The sequence below is a fragment of the Pholcus phalangioides genome, unplaced genomic scaffold (assembly GCF_987345545.1).
Source record: "Pholcus phalangioides strain wild (caught in Gottingen) unplaced genomic scaffold, Ppha-v1.0 ptg000017l_1, whole genome shotgun sequence".
In the NCBI taxonomy this organism is placed as follows: Eukaryota; Metazoa; Arthropoda; class Arachnida; order Araneae; family Pholcidae; genus Pholcus; species Pholcus phalangioides.
Window position 1 is genome coordinate 13,870,645 of NW_028301610.1, and position 24,206 is coordinate 13,894,850.

A 24,206-nucleotide genomic window follows, 5' to 3' on the forward strand; every position below is an offset into this window, starting at 1 on the left:
GAAGTGAAATTGCAGAAATATATATATATATAAAATCTAAAAAAGAAAAAATCACAAGAAAAGGGCAGCCGAATACTCCAAGAACGCGATGGTTCGCTCCCAACGTCAAAATGACAGCCAATATTAAGGGTTTCCTCTTTTTTCCAAAAAAAAGAAAAAAACTAAAGTTTTTCTTTCTTTGAATTGTGCACAATTTTATTTCAAGTGTATTTCACGACAGAAAAAAAAATCGTTTCAGAAATATCGCCAATTTTTTTTTTTTTTTTTTTTTGCTCTCTCTCTCTTTTAACTTTTATCCGATAGAAAGTGAAAATTACAATTCTTTAAGGAAGTGAAGGATATAAGTCTTTTCTATATGTGTGAAAAAGTGATTTCTGCTCCACGGAATTCTCAGTTATTTCAAGATTCGACTACTACCTTGACGGTTTTAAGAATGTTCTTCGATACTTATCCATTTGTAGTTACTTATGTGGAAAAGAAAATTCTTGGAAATAATATAAATTGGGGTTTTTTCTATTACTGTTATATCCTATGAGAGAACAGGTTTGATATTATGAGGTAGAACTGTAGTATTCATGGAACGATTAATACGTAATATATGTTCGGATATTAACTGAAGAAATGATTTAAATGGGGCCATTTTGTGAAAAAAAAACCCGTTCGTATTATAGTTGACCATTTTAAAATTATAATTAATTATACAATTGATCTAACGCGCTGTCTCTTTTTCTGCTTAGTAAGACTTGGTCACATTTGTTCTATATTGACAATGTTAACTTTTCCTGAATATAACAATCAAATTTTCTATATTTACCGCTTAAAACGTCTGGAATATTTTTCTCGGGCTTTTTCTTCCCTTGAAATTAGCCTACTTCTTCGCTTTTTATCTGAAAAGGGTAATTATTTGTGTTAATGATTCCCAAATGTGTGGAGATGGTGTCTGTCTTTGACGGCTACTTAAAAACCAGTTTTTTTGCTTAAAAAGGAACTGAAAACTGCATTTATTTATTTTCAATCAAGTTGAATCATGCCCTTATCTAGGAGGTGCTAGTTGGACACAACAAAAATTTTAAAAGATTTTGACGTGAATACAGCTTATAAATTGATGTAACTTTTAAGCGTCATGATAATAGCTCAGACTTTGAGTCCAAATAACTTTCATACAACACATACAAAGAAAATGTTAAATATCTCGTTAGAAAGATGAATATTCATAATATTCAGAGATGACAGTTTAATTTCAGTATGATAACATCGAATAGCACAATAGTGTCGGTAACATGAAGAAGGATTGAAACTCTCGTGTCATACATCGGAAATCGGCATAGCTTGTAACTCCGGCCTGTTAACACCTTATGTAAGGTGTTGTTGGATTTGTCTTAGCAAATTTGACAATAATGTAGTGAAATAAGAGGCCATAAGAAGCATTTGGAAAAACTTATGGTCCAAAAAACCTCTAAATTTGAAACGAAAATGCTTTGATTTCGAGAGTTCTAGCAGCAAAAAAAGAGTTCGAATTGTGAGCTCAAACACCATCATTTCAAAACGAGATGCCATGTTCAAAGAGATGAAATAGCAGAAATTATTTTGATTTTGATTGAGAAATCTAAGTTTCAAAGATGCAAATAGCAAGATGTCAATGAAGTGTAAGCTTTCTTTTCATTCAATTTTTTTCGTGTATAAAACCTGTGAATGTTATGTGATAATAATAATCATTTCTTATAAAATCTATGTCTGTCTCTATGTTTGTAAAAATATCTAAAATTGCATAAAAAAACTATGGTAGATGTACAAATCGCCCCAGGTCATAATAGATGTGAGTGATCGTAATAATGACAATTTTACAGGCATTTCAGTCACGAATCTTGCCAAAGACCAAAAACACATGAAAATACTTCTCCCCTCAATGTCCAAATATTGATAAATCATTTAATTTAGCTAAAAAACAATTAATACGGAAGTAATTGCACTTTGCTGATGTGAAAATATACTACATAATATAAAATAGGATCAAATGCAACACTGAAAACGCCTTTAATCTGATCTCGATATTTGCTCAAAACTGTCAAATTAGTTTCGCTTTTACACAAAAGGACATAAAAAGGTCACCGTTTTTTTCAAGTTTTTAAGTAAGAGTTTTTTGACGAGTATATACAGAGAGAACTCCGACGTGTTCACACTCAATCATTGTGAAGTGACAGGACAAAAGTGTTTCTTTTGTCATCCTTCAAACTTTGGTAGGTTCTCTTTTTTCACACATATATATATAAAAAAAAAATATATTTTTTATATTTTTATGTAGAAGCCCCCTGAAGTGAATGAAAACTAATTGATGTGTAGCGCGCACTTACACGGCGAGGAGACATTCTCCAGCGAATGGCACCTTCCTACGAACTTGTGACTGTGAAAAATATCTCCAATCGCTCAAAATGTCAAGATTTCTTATATTGTTTTCCGATATGGCGCCGTCGCTTGCTTCAGTGGCTATATCAGTTATTAATAATATAAAACGTTGAAACACTTACTAAGAATTTTTTCCGTCCGACATCGGGGAATTCAACGCTTAGAGTTTACAGGACCACCCATATCAGACGCAGGGCCCGGTGAGGAAATAATGTCGGGGGGGGGGGCCCTTATCTCAGATTTTACACAGGGTGTCCCGTAATTGCTAATACAGCCTATATCGCATCAACCCTCCGTCGTAGAGGTATTATTGCAATTTTAAAAAATGCTCAAAAGGCGTTCAAAAAGTACCCAGTACTAGTTTGAGAGTGAAAATACAGTGCGTAATAAAATGAAATATTTAAATTTTCATACGGTTCCCCTGCACTCCAACTTCTTGTAAGTAATTTAATGCCCTGTCTCTCCTGAGGCCAACAAAAGAAATTCAAAGTTTCTATGTGCAATATTCACCGAGATATTTGAATTCAAAAATTGGCAAAGGGAAACGTAAATGAGGGAAAGGAGAGTTGTCTGTCAGTTTTGCCGTTCTTTCACAACTTTCCTCCGATTGTTGAATTGAAAAATATCTTGGAGAATATTGCACTTAGATACATAGACTTTTTTCTGTTGGCCTGAGGAGATACAAGCAACTTTTTGATTGGAAGTTAGAGAAGGGAACCGTATGAAAATTTAGATTTTTTATTTTGTGATACTGTATCTTCGCTCTCAAAACTGGTACAGGGTGAATTTGAACGCTTTTTGCGCATTATTTAAACTGGAACCATACCTCTACGACGGATGGTTGATGAGACGCTTGATAGCACTTACAGGACACCCTGTATACAGGGTAAGTGTAAATGACTGACCGGATTGTCTTCAATTCATTCTGAATTTTCATTGATGTTGGAATTATATCTTTCAATTATTTTGTAATTTATGAATTCTGGATTTCGATTAGTTTTCGGATCATTAAGCCCTAATTTTCATTAATCTAAGATCATTAGGTCAAAAAGTTTTCATGAGTTTTAAAGTTATCTCTTTCATCAATTTAAAATTTTCTTTATTTTTGAATTTCCCTCGATTCGAAATTTTCATCAGTTTTTGTGTTAACTTTGTGTGGATATTTTTCGGCATTCCTGTATATTTTGTGACAATGCATCAGATGCCGATTCGCCTCCTTTTTGCTTTCTTTTATATACTCACCGAGGGGGTTGATGCAATAACCAAATCAAAGGTGCATTTGCTGGCATTGTTGAATTAATAACTGTGGAAATATATAATTGAGAGAAAGATATAATTTCAGCACCAATAAAAAATCAGAATAGAACAGAATAAAACATGTATTTCTTAGTTCGACACCATTCGAAAAGATACAGTAGGTACAAATGATTAATATACAAAGAAAATACAAATCACATATATATGTCCTGACTCTACCAAGTGCATTATCCAGTAACAGGCATTACGCAAATCAAGTCCCCCACAATTCAAATAAATTTCTATATCTTACAACATCTGACAGAAAGAAAAAAAACATTTGTCATAATTCGTTTCGTAGTATATGAGAAATTCTGTCATTGTTTGTGATTGGGCATTTAAATCAAAATATTTTAATCTATAGCAGTTATAAGATCGACAATGAAGGAAGATGTGTTTTCAAGTTTCTAGAGCATTTTCATTACAAAATGTACATGGCATTGATGGAAAAATAGTCACTGTATTATCTCCGATGTAGATTCTGTCCAATATTAGCCGTGACTCAGTATAAATTATCTTAAATTTTAAATTTTTATGGGGTAAGAAATATTTACCAACTCTGAAATTCTATTTAAGGTTTTTATACTGAGGAAAAGTAGTTTGGTTCAAAATGTATGAATTATCATATTGTATACTTTGGTCGCAAGAGATCTGGAGTAATCACATACGAATAAGACAATAGAATATATCAATAGAATAGAATAAGACAACCGTAAGTATTTTTTATGGGCATTGTATAATATTTTATCATGTATATATATTATTTGTAATTGCATTTTTAATTGGGTTGCTGTATTTTTGAAATATATGCCATCCATATTTGTTATGGGAATCTTTTTATCAACCACCTCGTTGGGCATTTTGCCTGTTGTGGCGTTGTATTTGGATTTGTATTATTTATCAAGTACAGTCGGATCCTGGATGTCCTTCATAAAACTCATTCGCATTCATCAAAAATATTCCAGATTGATACTATGCAATTACGTTTTTTATCGTTGGATATTTTCGCCCGTTTAATCAAATCTACTAGACATATTTTCGGTAGTCTGCCTGATGGCATTTTCAAAACTCGTATTAGGAAATGAAGTAAAAGTTCTTTTAAAAAATTACCGATATTCTTGGTAAAACAAGCTCCGATCATACAATGGACCCCGGTGTTTCCTTCGGGAGGTGTAAGAGTTTGGCTGTGAAAATATTTAAATTACGTAAAATTCGTTTATATATTTAGTGGCCCAAATCAATCGAAGAAAATATCCCATAGTTGATGAAAATTCAGAAATAATGAGAGAATAATTTCAGAGAAGACGGACATTCAGGATTAATGAGCGAATTCTAGAGTTGGTGGAAATTCAAAGTTTATGTGAAATAAATTATGCCAGAATTGACAAAAATTCCATAATTAAACCAGTTGAATCTCATCTTCTTGTTAACAGTCAACCTCCCATATAAAAATGACCAAATTAATTGTTTGTATTTGCATATTCAATTTCTGTTGTTCGGGTCCGAAAACGAATGGTCTTTCCCTATATGTACTGTATTTTATTTTATATATTTTTCTCACTGTCCAGTGGACGATGGCCCTGGTTGGCTGTCACGAAAACGAATGAGGAGCGGATGAAATAGGTAGGGATAACATGACCATCATTCCTCTTTCTTTTTGGCTTCCTAAAAAAGTAAATAAAATTTTCCACGGAAATCATCGGCTGCCAACGTATTTAAATCCATCGATGCCCTTTGGATGATACTCTGAATAACTATGAGTCAGTACACTGTATAGCGTTTGGAATCCTGGGATGGACACATGGGTATTATCCGTTGTATAATTTTTAGTATTATTTTGAAGTGAATGTTGTTATCATTAATCTTCGATTTACTTACCGGAGTGGAAAGTCTTTAGAATAATAATTTTTTTTTGAGTGGAAATAAGGGCAGTCGCTCTCTTGACCAGCGGCCGAAATTCTTGTTGAAGTACGGTATTCAGAAACAATGAAAGTAATTCTAATGAACGATTATATATAATGAGCGTGAGGATGCCATCAAGTATTGAAATGCAGTACTTATAAAATACGCAAGCGAAGAGAGATCCTTTTTCAATATTGATAAAATTCGTGAAAGAATAATTGAGAAGAAAGTAGGGATCGGATTATTCAAAATAATTTTAGAAATTTATGTATTTTGGATTCTATAGTGGAACTGTTTCATTTTACAAAATAAATTCAGATGAAGTGACAGAAAATTATTTAGTTTCGATGTATCGCTATCTGATTTACTGAAGAACAAAAACCAAAATTTAAAATGTTTCTTGTATTAATCGAAATTGAATTGGAATTTAACGTAACACGAACACATATTATAGTTTTATATTATCCAAGGAATCATCCAATCCTTCCCGGGTTCAATATTTTAACCCAAAAAACAGAGCAATCTATATGTAGAAAAAATTTTACAGCATTCAAAATTTATTTGGTTCTCTCTAACTATAATTTATAAAGCATTAACTGTAGTACTTTGAGATTGATATTATTTACCAATAATCGTTTAGTTGCTATTGTCTGCGGATTTATTAACTAATTGACATTTTTATGTATATATAACTAAATTCATCATCGAGTTCAATGGAATTTTCGGTCATGGAATAACCGCAAATAGTGTTATTCATCTGAATTCTAGAGTAAATTTGAACTGAAATGACAAGAAAATTTCAATAATTTCAAAATCACTATCTCCTTTAACGAAGAACAAGAAACAAAATTTTAAACTTATCTTGCGTGTATTCGAATTAAAACTGAAATCTAACATACAAACACATATTACAATTCTCCTATTACTCAAGGATCACGTGACCAGTTTAGGTTTCAATATCTTCAGGTATGCTTGGCAACAGAACAATGAATACGTATATCCAATTTTACGGCATTCAAAATAGATTTGGTTCTACAAATATAATTAACTTTATACATTTGAGAAATTGATATTATTAATTAATAATAGTTTTATTTCTTGATTCAATTTGTAATATGTTTTTCACCCAGTCCATAAAAACTATTTTTATAGTAGGGTTTTATTTAACTTTATTTATAGTTTTTTAAATTTTTTTAATCGTTTTTTAAATTTTATTTATAGTTTTTCATTTTACTTAATTTTATTTATAGCTTAATTTAATACCATTTTTATAGTTTATTTGAATTTATTTTTATAGCTTTATTTCATTTTATTTATAGTTTGTTTCATTTTATTTCTAGGTTTGTTTAATTGAATTCATAGTTTTATTTATATCAATTTATCAATGATGTAACTCCTATTACAATAATTGAAAGCAATCAAAATTATTTTCTAGTTATCCATTCTCTCCGAAGAGTTCAATGGAATTCGTGTTCCATATAATTTTAGATTATATTCCATATATTTTAGATAATTAATTATACAAATGACAATATAAAGGCCACAACATGCAAACTGCACAACGAGGTGGCTGAAAAAAAACCCATAAAAAATATGGTTGAACTTGTAACTAAAATATAGCAACCCAAAATAAGAGCAATTATCACGAAAAAACTAATACACACTCAGATAAAACTGATAAAAAAGTAATGAATTTGATAAAATAGAATGCCCATAAAAAATTAATGCTTGTCTTATCTAAGTATGTATAGCTCTTCGATTTCGTCCGATCCTTAAAAAATCGTATTCCTATATAATTTTATAAAAACAAAAATTGGAAATGGTGGAATAAGATGAGATAAATTTTCGAAATCACAATGACAATCAAAAACAGAAGACAAAATTTAATTTTTTTTTTAAATTTTCAAACACAAAAATGACTCAAAACTCTTAGAAGGGAGTGTTTGTGATTGCTAGGAGCATTTTTTCCCCCCTGCAAGTAAGGGAAAAGCCGTGAGAAAAAAAAAGTGAATTCCGTTTGACTTCTCATCTCTGGACTTTTCATACAGATGCGTTTTCAATCTTTATTTATTTTATTTTTATTTTGCTTTTTTTTTATCCCACGTACCAATCTAGCAGTTCTTGCGCTCAATTTTCAAACTCTCACTGCCACGTTCCTCTCTTTCTTAGCTCCCTTCTTCTTCGTCTCTTACTTTCTTACTACTATCTACCATGCCGTCTCTTGGACATTTCTTTACATCGATTTTATTTTTTTTTTCCTCTCCTCTTTTCCCTGGGACATCTTGACATCTTTCCTTCTCCCGGAATGGACATTAGCTCCGGATCCATATTCTGTGAGCCGTTACCAGATTTCATCTCTCTCTCTCTCTCTCTCACTCCACGTTCTTTGCACACTGCTCTACCATACCGCCAACTTACTACTACCAGCCATCACCCAATGCATCGTTCTTCCTTTCTCAAGTTCCATCCTAAGTCAGTGTTCTGATTTACACGAAGGGAAGAATCAGAAATCTTGAGGGTTGGGAGGGTGTTTGGTAGCCAAAAAAAAAAAAAATATATATATATATAGAAGTGTGAGTATAAGAAGGGTATGGTTGGGAAGAGTTTCCAGAGTGAAGAAATAAAATAGGGCCACAAGAGATGGAGAACTGGAATGGGAAACAGGAGCGAGTGGCTGAGTGGGCAAAGGCTTTAAGAGAAGGCTGCCTTAAAAAGAATACCAAAAAAAATGCAAGCTCTAGAGTGGTTTGAAGACGAAAAAAAAAATTTATGAAAAACTAAAACAAGTGAAATAAGAAGCTTCCATTTCATTTCTACATCATTTCCTATCCCTGCGTCTTCTTTTAAATTTTTCTTAGAAATTTTCAAAGCGGAAATGCACTGTGCATTTGGAATATGATTTTTTTTTTCCTTGCCGTGAATTTTTTGGCATATTTTTTGTTATATATATTATTTTTTTACTCTTATGCCCTTTCTTTTCCCACCCTTTTATTTTTATCCTTACATTCGCCTTTTCTCCTTTTCTGTCAGAACTTTCCCTTTTATCTAGCTATTTATTTATTTTTTTTCCTTATATCACTCTGGTGGGTACGTCATAGTAATATATGCATAGCGATGCTGCACTCAGAATTGAGCTCCCCGAAAGTGATTTTTTTTTACTAAGCTTTTCAAGATGAATGGAAATTTGCTGCTCTGATTCCACGATAAGTGCCCGCGTGGTACAAGGAATCAGTTAAGTTTTTGAATACATCGTAACACGGGGTTACTTTTTGAGTTTTCGACAGTTTTATCAGGAAAAACTCGTGCTGGGCATAGTAAATATACAAAATGATGTTGGCACATACTCCAAGACAATGTGAGAAAACAGGTGTGTTGACATAAAAAACCCTCCCGATTTTTTAATTTTTAGTCTTTCTAAAAAGTAACTAGTTTAAAATTCGGTCTACCCGAAGAGTTACCTATTTTACGTACCGTAACACTGGGCTACTATGCACCGTTTTCGAGAGTTTACTAGGAAAAACTCATTTTAGGCATAGAAAATATATAAAGCTATTTTCTAAATGATGGTGACATAAGGCAATATAAGAACAGGTCTGTTGCTACAGAAAGCCATCACAGTTTTCTCTTTAATTTTGATGTTTTTTTCCAAATTGGTGCAAAGTAACCCATAGGAGTGGAGTTACTTATCCCCCTCTAATACAATAATTAATTTTAAACAAGATAATATTTTAGAGCACTGGGATGCAGATCCTCCTGTTCATGGGCCAAATGTGACCCGCCAAGAGGTTCCATCCGTCCCGCGAAAGGTGTTCTGGTAGAAAAGTGTAAATACATTCAACACGATAAATGCCTAGGCTGACCATATTTCCTTTATAAAAATACGGAAAGTCACGATTCATCACTAACTACCGCCAAAAAATTCTCAAAGGCAAGTAAAGTCTTTAATTGCAGCCCAAAAAAATTCCAAAGGCCAATAAAATAGCAAATTACAGCCAAGAAATTTTCGCAAGGAAGTCAATTTGCCGATTATAGCCAAAAATTACCAAAGACATGAAAAAGTCTTCAATTTCAACGGAAGAAATTGTTATAAAGGCAAAGTAAAGTTGCAAATTATATCCAAGAAATTTTCAAAGGAAAATTAATTTGCCAATCACAACCAAAAAATTGCCTAAACATGTAATGTTACAAATTACAGCCAAAAAATTGTCAAGGCATGTAATGTTACAAATTACGGCCAAAAAATTGTCGAAGACAATAATTTATGTCATGAAAATAATCTTCATTATTGATAACACAAATTTATAGATAAGCCTCTTTGAAAATCAGGGAGAAAACATGACATTTTATGCAAAAGTTGTGAAGACCAAAATCACTGGAATCTCCCGTAAAATGCAGATCATCCTACGTATACATACAAGTTTCTAGCCCGCGAGTGGAAGAATTGCCGCATATGTCGTCCGCGGACTTGAAAGGTTGTGCACCCATGTGTTAGTACATGGAAAACTCACAGGAAAACTCATGGAAAACACTACGAGAAACTCAGAGGAAATTAATTGTTTGGTCTTGCATGAAGAGAATAATCGAAATTCATAAAAATGCAACTCGTCGTATTACAAAAAAAAGCAACTACAGAAATTTCATATTATAACAAAAAAGAAGACTCAAATTCAGTTACTAATATCAATTGCATGAGCTGAATTAAGACTAAAACTAACGACTTTTTAGATGATGCAAAGTAGACCCAGTTTTGCGCCGAACGTCACCATCAAATAACTATAGATCATATAGTGATGAACAATCAGTTTATAGGTATGATTTGAATTACAATTAGTTTCTGCATATGAATAAGCATAGTTTGTTTTCTAATTAAGTCGTTTTTTGACAGTAAAATGCTAATTTTTCTCTGAAAAGATTCAGGAGAAAATCAAGCCACACACATTTAGCAAATGATATAAATAATAGCGGATACATCAGTAACTCAAATACATGAGTCGATTGATGATACTGTATATCCTGTCGGGCAAAATCACAACTATTTGGAAATTTTCATTAAAATAATCTCTAAGCAACGTTGTATCTTTTTCAGAAATGGTGAAAAGTAACCTTGGATTAGGGTATTTTTATTAAATCTTATATTTTCCAGAAATTTTCATGTTTTACTTAATTATTCAATAAAAACTGTAATGTTGAATTTTATTATTTTCCTGTATGAAGTTTTCACTGCATGCTGACTATTCTTGCTAAGAAGTTGAAAAACGTCATCAAGGAAGGAATTTCCTTTTGAAATCTCGACGATATAAGAATCAGAAAAATATTACATCGCGAATGTAGTTTAAAGCATTAAATTTGACTGGTATTTAATTCCTTAACATTTTCAAAATAGTTAAATTTTTCATTAAATTTTTTGTACAACTTCCTTTCATTTCTCGTTTCACGCAGATTTTCTTTTAGTAATAATTCAGATTGTACATTTCTGCGATTCGTTAACTTGCGCCTTCATGAGGTTTCACTGCATATAAGGTCTACTTGTGGTGAAGATAGAAAAATATTTTTAATTTCAGCACAGAATGAATGAAATTATTCTCTTGGTATTTAAGGAAGGTTCGTCAGAAATTTATCAAGTCAAAATTTCTGGTCGTAAATTGTCTTCTTATACGCTGGAATTGTGTCAAAAAAAAAATCACACAATATAAATTATTGTTGTTTTGAGTTACGAAATTAAGGAATGCTAACTTTTTCTGTGGCATAGTACAAATTACTATAAAATGTTATAACTTTTTTATGAAGTAAACTTCCTTCTGTCTTTCAGAAGGTACAAAATAAGGGGGTACAGGAAGAAGTGTTCCATTGAGAAGAATCACCTACACAAAAATACCTAGGATTGTCAATGCTAAAATAAGAAGCTTTTAAGAAGGTGAGATATCTCTCCAATGCTGCTGAGAGGGTTGAATAATGTTAAAAAAAAAGAAATTATGTGACCATTTCATCGATAATATAAAATATTCTTTATAGCGATGGAAAGAATTTCCTGTAAAAATTTCTGAGTCCTGTCATCACGAATTCCATCTCAGCATAACTCACGTTCATATTAAGAGTCCATAAGACAGAAAACCATGAGAGAGACTTTGCATTCCGTCCACTTTAGTATTTTTGTCTTTAAGAATGGAAATTCCAAACTATACATGTTGTTCAAAAGGATGAAGTACTGCGAATCCGTGAACCAGGTTGAACAAAAAGGTCTTTCATTTTAAAGGCATGTCTAACTTCATATTTCTCCGTATGCTACATCTCATAGACGTAGACTGAAAGTCCACGCTGCTCTTCTTCAATGTCATTGTTCCAGCCCTGAGAAGAATGGCATTCTATCGAATATTGGACACAATAACAGAAAAAAAAAATAACAGTAAGACTATAGGTAGGAAAAACCCATTCAAAATATAGAAAAAAATAAATGAACATATATTTCTATACAAGAGAAACATTTTTATGTCATCGGAAAGGTCACACAAAATTCAAATCTATTTTCTGTGTGTCGTCTTTCAGTTATTTCCTTTTAAGGAAAGAATGTTTATTTCAGAAAATACTGGCGAAAAATGACAATTTTTTCCAGTTTTTTTTTGTGCATGTGTTTCGAATATCCGAACGTGACAATATTTCCTTACGAACGTTGATGATCGATTATAAATTTCCCATTCGAAAGTCCGAGAATACATTCGATTATTTATGGTCCATCTTTTGCCTTCTTGTCACTTGAAATATATATATTCAACATTTAAAAAAAAATGATTTTTTCCAAAATTATTCTTTAAATATTAGTTATTTTTAAAGTGTTTATTGAAATTTTGAAATATAGATTTTGATTTAAAAAATTAAAAAATTTGTCTAAAAATATTTAGATATTTTTATAAATGTATTCATCCAAGTTTCAAATATCGATTGATGAAAAAAAGTTTGAAAAATTAATCGGAAAATATTTAGATATATTTTTTACTGTATTCATTGAAGTTTCAAATATGTGGATTTGATCCAGCGTGGTATCAAGATTTTGAAACAAATCTAAAAATATTTAAATACGTTTCTCAAATGTATTCACAGAAGTTTAAAAAATATCAATTTCACCCAACGTGATATCAAAAATTCAAAATTAATCGAAAAAATTTAGATATTTTTTTCAATGCACATTGTATGCATTAAAATTTATGAGTGTATTGAAGTTTTTTTAAATGTATTCACTGAAGTTTCAAAAATATTGATTTGAACCAACATAAGATGAAAAATTAAAAATGAATAAATAAATGAACGAATTTAATGAATAAATTTGAAAATTAGTCTTGAAATATGTTTGTGCATGTCTTTTGAATATCCGAACGTGACAATATTTCCTTACGAACGTTGATGATCGATTTTAAATTTCCCATTCGAAAATATACACGCACACACACACTCACACATTCAAGTATTTATAGTCCATCTTATGTTTTCTTGTCACTCAAAAATATATTTATTTAACATTTTTTTTAAAAATCCACAAAATATTACTTAATTTCAGAAAAATTAGCTAATATGATTGAAAATTTGATACCCAGTTTTTGTTCTTCACCGGTAGATATTCGAATATCCACTCATATAATCTGCATATCACTTTGAATAAAATTTAGTCCGTGTAATATTATATCTAAAAACAACTATATGCATATAAAGGGACGTGAGTTGAAGGTTTGCATATTCAAAATATCTGATAACACGCATAGAAGCAACATGATACATGTTATATGCCGAATGCATTAGGGAGATGGAATATATAGCAAAACTGATATGCATATGCGACATGAATTCAAGTTACTTTCAGTTGAAAAAGAATCTCTGGAATTCTAGTACTACTCCAACGATGACCACTTTGGAAAAGACCTTTTATACATAAAATGTCATACTTCTAAGAGGATTTCTCTGGTATATAATATGATATTTTTGTCTACATCTTGGGGTTTTATTTTCTTGTAAAACCTACAACTTGACCCAAAGAAATGAAAATTTCAAGTAACATCCGAATAAACTAAAAGAAGTACTCACAAGTATCATTTTAGCTGATTATTGCTGGACTAAAACAGAAAGAATTCGATCAGTAAATACAAAAAAAAAATGTTTGTTTTTCATTGTTAGAAACATCAGAATTTTTTAGCATTTAAATATATAAAAAAGTAACATTCTTTTAACTTTCTACACGACTTTTGGAGAAAAGTAATTTTTCTTCTTAAAGAAATCTACCCTGTTTCCATCTTCTGCGAGATTTGATTATCAAAGAAGGGAGAATCACAAAAAAATAAAATAAAATTGGAATAAGAAAACGAAAGAAAATAGGAAAAAAAAACCTAGCTGCCGTGTAGTCCGAAGATTTTCAAAAAAAAAGGAAAAAAATATATATGTATATATAGTAAGACGGGAGAAAAGAAGTCTCGCATTTCAAAGAGTAACTTTTCTCGGAGAAATTGAGTAGAGATGACCAAAATTCAAAATGGGAGCTTAACTTTCCTCTTCTACTTTCCTTATTTTTTTACTTTATTTTTTGCTTTCCATCTCCCTTCTTTTTCACTGTCCTTCCCCTGTAGCTTTCCCCTTTCCATGTGGAATGCATGGACGAATAATATTCTGGATGACCAATGGGAGAAAAAAAAAACCCCGTTTCTGGGCTTAGGCACGCGTGACCAATAGCTCTCTCACGTCGCCTTGGATTCTACCGTAGGAGAAGAATTCCAAGTTAAATTTTCAAGGAGAAAAAAAAACATGTATATGTATACATACATGGATACATTGCTTCTTTCAATGTCTTATAAAATGTAGAAAAAAAATTCAAAAATATCGATTTGACCCAACGTGATATCAAAAATTTAAAATTAATCTGAAAATATTTAGATTTTTTCTAAATGCATTCAAAGAAGGTGGAAAAGTATCGATTTGATATCAACATTTTGAAATGAATCTGAAAATATTTAGGTTTTTTAAAATTGTAGTTTTAGAAATATCGATTTCATGAAAAAAAATTATCTAAAAATATTCGGGTATTTTTCTTTAATGTCTTCTCATTGAAGTTTCAAAAATACCGATTTCTCCCAAAGTGATATCAAAATTTTTAAATTAATCTAAAAGTATTCAGAAATCCTTTTTAATGCACTTATTAAAGTTCCAAGAATATAGATTTAACAAAATAAATTAATCCAAAAATATTTACAATTTTTCTAATGTCTTCATTGAAGTTTGAAAAATATAGATTTTGACCCTACGTTTGATACCTAAACTTTGAGATTTAAGATACTTAGATTTTTTAGATGTATTCATAGAAGTTTTAAAATACCGAAATGATGAAAAAAAGTAAAAATTAATCCAAAAATATTTAAATATGTTTTTTAATGTATTCAAAAATATCGACTTTATCCAACGTGATACCAAAGATTTTAAATCAATCTAAAATTATTTAGATATATTTTTTAATGCATTGATTGAAGTTTCAAAATATCGATTTGTTGAAAAAATTCGAAAATCAATCTTAAAATATCCAGATATATATAGTATGGTTTAATATATTCATTAATGTTTTAAAAAATGTTGATTTCACTCAACGTGATACCAAAAATTTAGTCAATCGAAAAATATTTAGATATTTTCAAATGTATTGTATTCAGGTATGAAAAATATCGCTTTTATTAAAAAAATTAAATTAATCCAAAATATTTAGATACGTTTTTTAATGTATTAATTAAAGTTCCAAAAATATTGATTTGACGCAACGCGTTATATCAAAAATTCAAAAGTATTTATTAAAATATTTAGATATTTTTCAATGCATTTTTTGAAGTTTCAAAAATATGAATTTGATGAACAACTTTTAAAATTAATCTGTGAATATTTAGATATATTTTTTACTATATTCATTGTAGTTTCAAAATTTTTAACATATCGATTTCACCCAACGTGATATCAAAAATATGAAATCAATCCAAAAATATTTAGATATTTTTTTTTAATGTGTACAATGAAGTTTTAATAGGAGATTTGGATTTTTTAAGGATTAAAATATTTTCAGAATTTACTCTGCGACGATTCCAACTCTCTCTTCTATTGAATAAATTTTTTTTAATATCTTTTGATTTTTAAAAAATATATATATGAAAGAAAAATGTAAGGTGTGTGTGAATTGTTAGCACTGCTGGGTCCATGTCCAAGCTTTAGACCTTTTCCTCGAGCCATTGTCGAGTTCCGATACAATCCTAAGGTTATTGAAAAATCCTCTCAACTTCGACTTTTTCGACGGACATTTTCTCTCCTCTTTCTCTCTCTATATATAAGACCAGCAGCTGTCTTGATGCTTCTTGCATTCCAAGAAAATAAGGGAGAAAAACAGTTTTTCAACTTATTTTTCGTTTTTCAAAAAAAAAAAAAAAATATATATATATATACTCTTTTCTTCCTCCATTCACTTAACTTTATTCTTTCTTATATTCGTTGGCTGCTGTCCTCTTCGACAGCCGCTTCATATTATTGAGGTAGTGTTTTTATATTTCTTACCATTTCTACCTTTTTTTAAAAAAAATGAAACTACCAATCTTTAATAGTGAAAGAGAAACTGAATATGAAAAAGAAACCAAAAGTAAAATCTGAATTTTTCAAAATTTGTGATTTTTTGGAACGGATGAAATATTTGAATATTTTAGGTCATTGTAAACAATAGAAATTCAAATTCTATCTTAAATCTTCATTAAAATATAAGGTTTACAACAGGTTGATAAGAAAATTACTACTAACTTTTTTCTGGAATCTGAACTACAAAAATTTCATAGGAATAAATCAGGATAAAATAGAAAACGTATTAAAAGAAATTAGAAATTAAGTCTGGAATTTCAAAAATTGATCAAAATTTCATCTTTTTCTTTTTAATGAATACTTTTTGAATCATCAAAAATTAAAATGAAATTTAATTTCTATCTCAAGACTGAAGCAAGTCATGTATTTTAATTCTCGACTCTAACTCGTGCTAATTTCCTATATTTTTAGTGGTACTAAAACATGAAACTAATTTTAATAGTGAAAAGTGTGAAAAAAAAACTAAAATCTGAACTTACTAAAACAACTCTGAAAGCAAATAAACTTTTCAAATTTATTTATTTATTATTGGAAAGCATCAGTATATCTGGATTTTTGAAATTATTCAAAATATCAAAAACTAGTCACATTTGTAGACCATGAAATTTTCAGGGTAAAATTAAAACAACCAATCCTTAATCAAGAGAATGAAACCGAAACTAAAATCCAGACTTTTCCCAATATTGCACAATTTAAGTTTTCTTCCAAATGAATATTATTCGAATTTTCGGAATTATTCAAAATTGTAATGCAATTTGAATTCTATCACAAACCGGCACCAAAGTTCAAAGATGATATTCAGTAGTGACATTAAATTATGAATTTGTAACCATTCCTATTTTTTATCACAGGAACTGAAACATGTAGTCTTCACTAATAAACCGAAACCAAAGTTATACAAATTCAAGTTCTCTCTCAAGGATAGTCATGCATCCGAAATGTTTTGGGGGGAGTAACAGAAATTGCCCTGCATTTCATATTTTTTAGGGGTTGTGGAAATTGGAACAAAAAATCTGGAACAATGAAAGACACAAACGCATCAATAGAAATCTAAACAGAAATGCAATTGGTGTAAATTTCTTTCAGAATTTGAGTTTTTTCAATTGATATACCTCCGAGTTTTTTTAATTCATGAATATTTCGGTTTATTTAGTTATTTAAAATTATGAAAACGCAAATTCTATACCAAATCAAACGTAAAAGAAATCGGAAAGTCAACTTTGACGCCCCCCTCCATAAAATTCAAAATGTTTTTTTTTTTTTTAAAGTTTACATATAAAAATATCGAATAAATTACAATTTCACGGCACAAAATATGTCATTCATGTAATGGTAGTAAATGGAAATGATCCGTACCCCTTACTTAATACTCTTGTACCCCTAGGGGTCCGCGGACTACAGGTTGAAAAACACTGTTCTAAACCATAAATTATTTCTGGTAACTAATCACCTGAAGAAAATCAATCTAAAATAGTAAGATAAAAACGCATGGAGACATCAAAACTTAATTGTATATTTTTCATTTTTTTTCAATTAAATTTTTTTGAATCGATTCGCATTTGCATTTTTCTAATTGCTTAATGTTTGCATTTTTAAATTGATGTATTGAATTTTTATTATCATTTTAAATCACAAAAAATTCAAATTTCATCCAAAATCGACCATAAAATTCACAACCTAAACCAGTCACGTGTTCCAAAACATGAATTATTTTCGGGTTAGTGGAAGACGAGAAACCAATCTTTAATAATGATGGAAAAACGTATGAAAAGAAATCGAAACTGGAATGCATTTTTTTTTTCAATTTTTTGAAACTTTTCAAGTTTGAATTTATTAATATTTGAAATTTTTAAAATTAATTTAAAATTACGAAAATACAATTTTCATCCCAAATTGACCATAAAATTCAAGACTTAAACTGTACTCAGGTATAAATTATTTTATTATGATGGGGGATAAACATACGAAAAGAAATTGAAACTGAAATGTAAATTCACAATTTTGTTTATTTAAATTTTTGAATTGATTAGTATCTCTGAATTTTTTAAAATATGTACAATTATAAAAATGAAAATTCCATCCTAAATCGACCATAAAAGATCTAAAGTAGTGACGAACTCTAAACCATGAATTATTTTCGGGATAATGGAAAACTCGAACAACCAATCTGAAAAAATGAGGGAAAAATGCATTTAAATAAATCGAAACTAAAATCTAAATTTTTAAATTTCTTTCAAATTTGAATTTTTCAATTGATTTGAATTCCAATATTTTTAATTAATAAATATTTGGATTTTCCGAATTACTTGAAACACCAAAAAATGCAAATTCTATCCCAAATCGACCATAAAATTCAAGACCGAAACTAGTCACGTATTCTAAATCGGTTTGTGTCCCGTTTTTTTTTTTTTTAATATTATTCTTCTCCAGAAACAGGAGAAAGTTAGCGATATTTTAACGTGACTCATTTTTCTAAGGTTTTATCTCTGTAAAACACGGCACCAAAACAAGAGTTTGACATATTCTCCAAGTTCTGCTTGGAATGAGTCTCTCTCTTTCTCTCAACTCTTCCCTTTTCTTTTGGTTACTGGAACATTCCTTTTCTTACACACCTTTGGTCCGCATGAATGATTCATTTCATTTATTTTCGCCTAGTTCCTCTCTCACAGGAAATTCCTACAAAAAAGGAAATAGGAAAAGGAAAAAAAATAAAATGAAATCTATATATATATATATATATATATATAATATAAAAAAGGAAACACAAGAAAATGGAAGTTGTGTAGTAGAGAATATATTTTTTTGGTACGAGTCCTCTCTTCAAAGTCCCAAACCTTATAACTTCAGAAAGAGCGCAGTATCGTCAGATCCAATTAAATTTCTGCTTCAGTTGTGCCGATCCAAGACAAGAATGAAGCAGAAAAAAGCAAAAAAATGCAAGAAATAAAAGAAGTTCACAAGAGAGAGAGAGAGAGAGAGAGAGAACTTTGATGGAGGTAGGGTCTTGTAAGAAGCAAGGGAAGAGGTAAGAAAAAATGAGAAATCTTGAAGAGTTAGAGAGTTGTTGGATGGGGGGTTGCGGGGGGGGGTGCCCAGGGTACTGCCAGGAAGGGTAAAAGGGACCCGGGGTAGGAGAGGGGGAGAGGGTGTCCCCCCTATTAAGGCGGAGTCGCACAGCTATTCATATTAACCCCCCTTCTTACATATTCAATGGAGGGTCCAGCATCGGTGTCCTCTACTCTCATTGGTCGATTTTTTCGAAAAATCTTCGATTTGTGCTCGATCTCCAAGGCAACCAAGACGTCGCGCCGAGGCATTAGGATGCAGAGATGCCTAAGAGCGGAGATGCTAAGAGGCAGGAAAAGATGGTGTGGTATGTAGGGGAGGGGGGTGGGAGGGTGGTGGAAGAATGCTAAGATTTCAGAAATTGGGAAGGACGACGGTGGGGGTAGAAGTTGAGAATGGCAGAGGAGCATGGAGAGAATTCCTATTCCTGTTTCTCGCTTACCCACCCCACATTTCTCCTGTTTTCTATTTTCTACCCCCCTCCTCCCCGGACCCTTTTTTTCTTAGGTGGGGGAGGGGGGGGGTCTGTGGGTAAGTGTGAGTGATGGTGAGGGGGAGTCAGGGAAGTCCTTCTTACCGAATCAGAAGTCGCCGTTCCTATGCAGATTTCTAGGGAACACCGTTTCGCAATTGGTCGTTCGAATACTGGTAGGTAGTTGGGTGCGGTAGAAATGCAGATAGGAATCGTCCCCACATGCTTTCCTTATACCGTCGTCCTACTTAAGAAGAAACCCCAGCCCAGGGTCCTTCTTACCCACTCACATCCTACCCTCTTTTTCCCTCCACACACTCATATACATATACCCCTTCCTTCTCTTATACCTTACTTTTCCTTGCCCTCATCTCCTTAAGGGTTGAGACTTGCTTTTCCAGTATTTCCTAGATCCTATTTCAATATTTATTTGGCGAAGTGCAATATTGTAATGCGTGGGCTTAAAGTCAGCAAAGAAAAGATATGCTTTAAGGAAAGGGAGGTTGGGAATGGAATAATCTCGAAGCCATTCCTTCCATGCATGTCTAATTGAACGGTAGAACGTAGAACATACGCTTTTTTCCCTAAAATAAAGTCACATAAATTCAAGTTTCGTATGAATCTTCCTTTCCTGGGAACGTAATTGGTTGCCATTTGGACAATTCACTATCAATTCAAATTTTAGATGAATAAAATATCAGTTGAAGCATATTTTGATTCCATAATGCATCCATAAAAATCCAAATATTTGAGGGGGATTTTTTTTCCGTTTGAGTATATATTGTATTATACAGTGTGCTTTAACCGTTCCAACGGCGTAGTTGAAATCACTAAACCCATTTTAAAATGTTTTTATACAGCAGGCTGGAAAGTAAAGGGTTCGGAATATACTAGTATGTTCCATCGAGAAATCAGCTTTACAAAAATATCTGAGATTTCCATTCCTAAAATAAAAACCCCCGTAAGAAAAGACGAGATATCTCGTCAATGCCGGTGAGATGGTTAAAACATCCTAGTAAATCCTTTCCGTGTCATAATTTCGAAACCAGAAGTAAAAGTTACCTGGGTGACTGTTATATATATCTACTGCCGTTTTGGTCCGACTGACCACGGCCGGAGAGGGAATTCTCACGATATACCCACGCTGACCGACGCGCCCAAACAAACAGATCTCGGCAAAAAATATCCGATCCGCTCTATATATACGTGTGTTATTTTTTTTTTTTCAACAACAGCTCCAAACACTTTTTTCTGCTCTCTCCTATGGTCTATTCTGTGCTTCTCTCTCAGCAATTCTTCTTCGTTGCTTTTTTTTTCTGTCCATCTTTTTACCCCCTGGGCAATTGTCCAGCCCACCCTGAAGGATAAAAAAAAGGGAAAAGGCCGGAGCAGAGTCCCGTATTTTTTTTTTCTTTTCTTCTCTACTAGCGGTCGCAGCAGACAGAAAGTGGAAAGAAATGCAAGGAGAGAGAGAGAGAAGAAAAGAGAATTCCATGGGAGAAAAACTCTAGCCAACGTCTGTGGATTTTCATGGTCAGGAAATACCCAAACATACTCACATATATGGATGTGTGTGTTTTTCTTGCTTGTATGGATGACCATGTGAGCAGCGAGTGGACGACGGACGGTACCTTTTTATATATACGCGAGTATATACGGTCAACAACAACAACAAATGTATATATATATATATATATATATATATATAGGAGATTGACCGGAATTTGTTGGGAAAAGTGGGTGAGTAAGCGCTTTTACGCGCTATGTTCTCAGCAATAAAATACCGACTGGAGACCACAACTACGTCACTGAACTTCTACGGAAAAAGAAAAGTTATAGGTGGCCACTATTCGGTCAAGATGGTATTGAAATTTGCTCTCTTTTTCGAAACAATGTTTCGAGTGGCATGGAAAACATGAATAGGAGTGACATTTTATGATTTCTGTATTCAGAATTGAGTGTTTATTTCAATAATTTTGAAACATTGAAACTAATATTTCAATGTCTATTTCAACAGGCACCCGAAAACTCTTTAAACATGATTGATGTAGTATTAGAGTAATATTTGTTCTAAAAAAACTAGACGTTTTATAGATATTTAAATCACAAGGGTGCACGATTTTGATTTCCAATGCTTTCCTATGGGTACAATTCCGTTTTTATGGAATATTTAGGAGCTTTCTATTTATTTTTACGCACATAATTTTATTTTATTAAATTTTGTGGATATTTTTATCTACTTCAATGAAAGCTTTTAGGATTTTAATGGTTGGTCATCATAATATTTTCACCCACAAATAGTTGAGAAAAATGTCAAAAAAAAAATTGAAATTGATATTTCGAATTTTATTTCAACACGTCCTTAAAAATTTTTAAAGTTGATTAATATAGTGCTTTCTATGTTACTAAAGTGACATATTTCTAAAAGAACGGGACGTTTTATTTATGTTTAAAACACGTTAACGGTGCGCGATTTTGACCTCAAATGCTTTACTATGGGAAAAATTACGTTTTTGAAGAACATTTAAATTTTTCTATTCATTTTTCCGCTTTTTATTTTGCTGTCTTAAATTCTGTGAACATTTTTATACACTTGAGTGCAAACTTTTAGGATTTCAATTTAACATAATATTTTTTAAGTTCAATGACGGAAAACTTTCCCAACAATCACAAACATTTTATGCTGTAAAATTGTTTGAAATAATGTTAATGAGAAATATTTTCATTAAAACATGTAACATCACTGGTGCAAAGAACATAAAAAAACATTTCAACAAATGGCGTTTACAAAAAGTGACAAAAAAATATAATTTTTATAAATGGGAATTTCAATGGAAAATATTCTGCTTTATATTAAAATATATTAAAAATATTTTTGGTACAGATTGAGCAAAAATTTCAATGCGGATGGACGTAGAAAAGTTTAAATTATTATATATATAGAAAATTCAAAAATGTAAGTGTAATTAAATTTGAATAAATTGAGATTTAATTACGGGTTTCCGTTCACTGACCCCCTTCCTTGGCCGCTCTTGCAATTCTTGAACCTATTATGCAATTTATATATACACTATATACAATTTATATATTACATTTATATATACACTATATACAATATATATGTTACAGTAAATATGATAAATCCGGTTTTATGCATAATTGCCAGGCATTTTGTTAAGTTTAATAAATTTCTCTAAATTTATCACTTTTAGCCGTTATTATATGTAATACCCAAGTGTCGCGTCGTTGGTAAACATGATAAATCGTACTACAGGATATACTATACATGAGGATTCATACATGTAATGTATCATTATGTCGGGGTGCGATCGTAAAATTTGCTCTCATTCCGTCGGGGTCCAACTATACTCATCACACATATTAGACTCTCTCATTTGAAATTTTTTCACATTTACCAAATTCACACTGTTTGATCTCACCGATTTATCACATTTACCGTAACATGTATATATGATTTGGTTACTTAAATAACATATTTGAGAAGTTTTATAAAAACTGTGATATTAATTAAACATGCTTTTCTTTTCGCTTAATGTGACTTTCCAATCAACTTTTCCATTAATGTAAATTAATTAATATTAATAACAAAAGGAACGTGACGTAATTTTAAAGTTTCCCAAGAGATCGTGTGATCCAACAAGGGGAACTTAACTAAAATAATTGTTAAATATGATTATGAGGAATTCCATGTACCATGTAACAGAAAAAAATTTAAAAAAAAAACAAAATTCGATTGTTAAGAAATTTACTTGTTAATATTTATGGAAATACAAATTTCAGATCGTAAATCAGGATAAAATTTCAAAAAATTTCATTTCTAAAACAGTAATAAAAAAAGTGAATTTCTTTTAAAATTTATTTTCAAAAATACTAGGTTATACTCATGAAACCTTTCAATCCACAGAAATATTCATATAAAAATTTGATTGAAAATTAATTGACAAAAATTTTAAACAAACGTAACGTGAGTATATTTAAAAAAAAAATAACGTATATTTTAAAAAATAAGCAAACATTTCATTGATTTATTAATCACGTTAAAAAATAATTTTAAAATATTTAAAATTTCAAATATTTAAATTTAAAAAATTTGTAGTTCTCAAAAAACTTGACAAAATTAGCATTTTTTTTACTGAAATGACGCTATAGTCGGCGAGATGAAAATAATTCTGTCCCATAAAATACGGGTCATATTTAATATATTCAATTTTCATACCAAAATGCTGACATTTTTATTAATTTACTCTCAATTAAAAATTAATATTATAACGATTTATATATCTATGTAATAAATTTCCTGAAAAAAGACTTCATCATACAGAAAAGTCTGTATTTATATTGTTAATATGCCAATCATATTGTTAATCACATTTTTGTTAATTTACATTGAAAATTATTTATTACAACGATT